The following is a 4,247-nucleotide window of genomic DNA, read 5'->3' on the forward strand; positions in this document are numbered from 1 at the left end:
GTTTAATGAGCTGCACACACGTTCAGCTCCATGTAGGTTGTAGCTCTTTGAAGAGACAATACAACACTGGCTGGACAGTGCACACGAGCTCCCTAGCTCATCTGAGCCACGTGACTCGATCTACTAGCCTGCAAGGTACTCGATGTAGTACTGGCGTCTACTGTGTCCATCGGAATATATGGGTCTTGTGTTGGACCTGAAATCATTTGATAGAAATGATGACCAGCCTTTGCTCTGGTAATTTTGTATGAACCGTGAGTTCAAATGGTTTTCTCCCACGGACTCCCCTAATCGAACGCCACTATTTTGAGAATTTTTTCCTTAAAAGTAAGCATAGTATTCCGGAAAGAAAAATGATATTACCCCACTTACAACTCGAAAAGAAAATGGTGTTTCCCCCCAGGCCTCATGAAGAAACTTGAAACCAAAAAGCTCCTGTAGCACAAGTACCATTCACTTACTGTAGCGTCGGTGCTGTTCAAATGGATCTGACCCGTTGATCTTCAGTCGGATGGCTAAAAGAGAGGCATGTTACGATACTGTTTACCGGTGACATGTCTCTGGATCGAGCATGCAACATGAGAACATATATATTGATAGATTAATGCATACAACATGAGGACACCGCACATAGCCATCGCTAGCACATTACACAATGCATGCAGAATACGGTACTTCTTCTTCTTCTTCTTTGCGGGGAATACGGTACATCTTCGGAAATTGGCGCATCGGATGCAATAGCTGGTACTCCAGTAGTAGACTAGTACCAGACAGTAGATCTACACATAACTAAGCACGCATATCCAATATCACCGTACTTGTTTCTACTTTGTGCTGAAGGCTTCACATCTTTGCTGAATAGATTCAGTGGAACACAAGTTGACAAAGGGATCAGGGTGAGCTATCGGTCTCCATGGATCAATCATCTGCTATTTGCAGACAATAGCCTTATTTTCATGCAAGCCTAGATGCAAAGTGCTCACCGTTTGAGTGAGATTTTAAGGATCTATGGGAAATGTTTTGGACAGGCTATTAATAAGGATAAAAGCTCAATTTATTTCAGTCCAAACACATCGGTTCCAGTCAGGCAAGGGTTAAAACAGATTATGGGCATCAATGTTGAGGCATTCAGTGAGCGGTATCTAGGGCTGCCAACTGCCGTAGGGAGAATAACAAGTGGAACTTTTGACCACATTGGAGAGAGGTTGAGAAGCAAACTCCAAGGGGGGTCCGAGAGGATGATTTCTTGTGCGGGAAGAGAGGTGCGAATAAAAGCTATAGCCCAATCTATACCTACTTTCAGCATGAGCTGTTTCAAGCTAACAAAGAAAGTATGTGCAAAGTTGGCCTCTTATATGGCCAAGTACTGGTGGAGTAGCTCTCTTGATCGGCGTTCAATGCATTGGATGACGTGGGAGTCTCTCGCACAGCCAAAGATTAAAGGAGGGATGGGCTTCCGAGATTTACAGATGTTCAACTTAGCACTCCTTGGTAAACATGGATGGAGGCTAATGACAGAACCCAACTCCTTGTGTGCTCGAGTATTGAAAGGAAGATACTTCCCCAACTGTGATTTTATGCATGCCGGTGCACCCAAAAGCGCGTCGGCGACATGGCGGGCAATCATAGCAGGGCGGAAGGCTTTGAATGTTGGGCTGATCAAAGGTATCGGAAGTGGTACAACAGTGTCTATATGGGAGGATAAATGGATCCCAAATACATTGACAAGGGCACCTGTTGCACGTCTTGGTGATGCACAAATTAGCTGGGTAGCAGACATTATTGATGATGAGAATTGGACTTGGAAGTCTGAAGTTATCAGACAATCCTTTATCCCTCCAGATGCGGATGCAATCCTCAATATCCCTTTGAGGACTGGAGGGGGAGATGATTTCTATGCTTGGGCGCCTGAGAGGTCCGGGATTTATACTGTAAAATCAGCGTATCGCTCTCTAATGATTCAAAACGAGCATAAAGCTCTAGAAGAAGGGGCGACTACGGATACTTCAGAGATGGATAAACAGTTATGGTCTCGGTTATGGAAACTCAAAGTGCTGCCGATAGTTCGCGTCTTCTGGTGGCGCGTGATGCGAGGGATTCTTCCCGTTGAAAGTACACCGAAATATCGGCATATATCCAGCGAGAGCAAGTGCAAAATCTGTTTGAGTTCTGAGAAGGATATGATGCATGCATTACTGAGCAGTACCCATGCGAGAAGGTTTTGGAATGAAGCTCCGCAGTGGCTGCATGTTAAGCGACCAAACCTGCACCCTCTTACTTGGGTTAAGGATGTCCTGTGTGAGTCTCTATTTTCAGATTCTGACAGAGCAAAACTTGTGTCTATTATGTGGGCTATTTGGATTTCGCGCAACAACATTACACATGACAAAGGAGAGTTTGATCCTGTTCGGTCCATGAAGCAAATACAGGAAGCTCTAGCGATCTTAGAGTTACCCTCAAGATCATGCTCGGATCTTGCCTGGTCATGGCTGGAGGCCGCCGGACGATGGATGGATAAAAATCAACATCGATGGTAGCATTGCCATGGAGTCCCGCCGAGGAGGGGTTGGAGGGGTAGCACGTTCTCCGTATGCTTTCAAGACTGCATGGTGTAAGCCATACTATGGAATCACAGACTCTCTTCTGGCTAAAGCATTGGCTCTTCGAGATGGCGTAATATTCGCAAAGCTTTGAGGTTATGATCAAGTCATCTTGAAGACGGATAGCCAAGAAGTTGTTAACCTCTGGCACTCGCGCCATGATTTTTCAGTGGTGGCGCCGATCTCGTGAGATTGGGGAGCACGCCAGTTCTTTTAAATTTTTTCTAGCAAATTTTCCTGCTCACCTTTGTGCGAAGCAAGCTAGCACGTTGGACGTAACAGATTGTTGGTTAGACTCTACTCCAGTTTCCTTGTAACTAGCCTCCTAGCACATTCTGCTGGGGTGGTTTCTGTTGAATAAAACTTTCCAATTTGCCCCCAAAAAAAGCACGCATATTCGGCAATTAACCGCTACGGCTCCATATATAGCGGGCGCGCAAGCACCGCAAATGAAAGACGCGCACGTACGCGGCGACGCCCTACAGAGCGAAGGCGGCGGCCGCCGCCGCAGCCCCGGTCGTGCGGAGGATGTTGAAGTAGAGCTGCGGGTTGGCCAGGAACGCCGCGCGGGAGATGACGAAGCCGGCAGCTCCAGGCGCTTTCATCACGGCGCCAGCCGCGGCCGGGACGACCGCCGTGGGCCAGAGGAAGTAGGCGCCCACAGCGCCGCCGACGACCTGATACACACACAATATCGCCACACGTATCATCAGTTGATAATGCTATACAAGTTGAACCAGTTAAGGAATCAAGCCATGAAAAAGTTGCAAAAAATAATCCTACATGTGCCGCCAAATTTCATCGAGGAAAGGATAGTGTGTTGCGTCAAATATGTGGATCATGGTTCAGCTGTACAAGAAAATTAAACCGGGTTTATTTGGTGCCTGCTAGACATGATGAGTTCCGTAAATATATGACACATGATGTACGTAAAATAAATAATCTGCCGCATGTGAAAGTGCAACGATGGATACACAAGCAATGCAAGAGTCAAGAGGAGCCACAGCCAGATGATGTTATTCCCACGTTTCGTACGCCTCCAGGGAATATTAGGATCGGCAGCTTCCTTTTCAATCTCCAAGCCAATATATTTGATGGATCTGCTAAAGATAAGTTCCCATGTTTTATTTAAATTGGGCTTTATCCCATTAGGTAGTGCTACGTGAGTAGCAAAAGTAGTATTTTTCCTTGTAAAAAGGTCCACGTATGTTATAAACGTGATGACCAAGTCGTATTGATAAGAGCCCAGATTGTGTTGGCTTTCGGCCAGGTGCGTGCGTGAGGGTCGGCTATATAATAGCCAATGTGCGTCAGATGAGGAGAGTTTAGTTTTTGGAGTTTATTTGTGAGACAGGAATAACACAGTAAAACGTCTAGGTTTTGGGCGGCTATATCTTGTGTATCATCTGAGATTTTCCCAACGTGGAAATTTCCTAGCGACGGAGGGTTGATCATCAATATCGACGCCTACGTGTTGATCCGAGGGGATCATTATTTTTGTTCGTGTATTTTTGTACACGGGTGAAAATTATTCTTGGAGGTTGCGAGGAGGAACAGGGAGACGGACTGCTCACCAAACATCGCCATGAAAGATCGGACCTTCTACGCGCGCGAATTAGCATCTCGCTAGTTTGTGCCACATCAAGT

Source organism: Triticum aestivum, chromosome 2D, assembly GCF_018294505.1.
Source record: "Triticum aestivum cultivar Chinese Spring chromosome 2D, IWGSC CS RefSeq v2.1, whole genome shotgun sequence".
Taxonomy (NCBI): Eukaryota; Viridiplantae; Streptophyta; class Magnoliopsida; order Poales; family Poaceae; genus Triticum; species Triticum aestivum.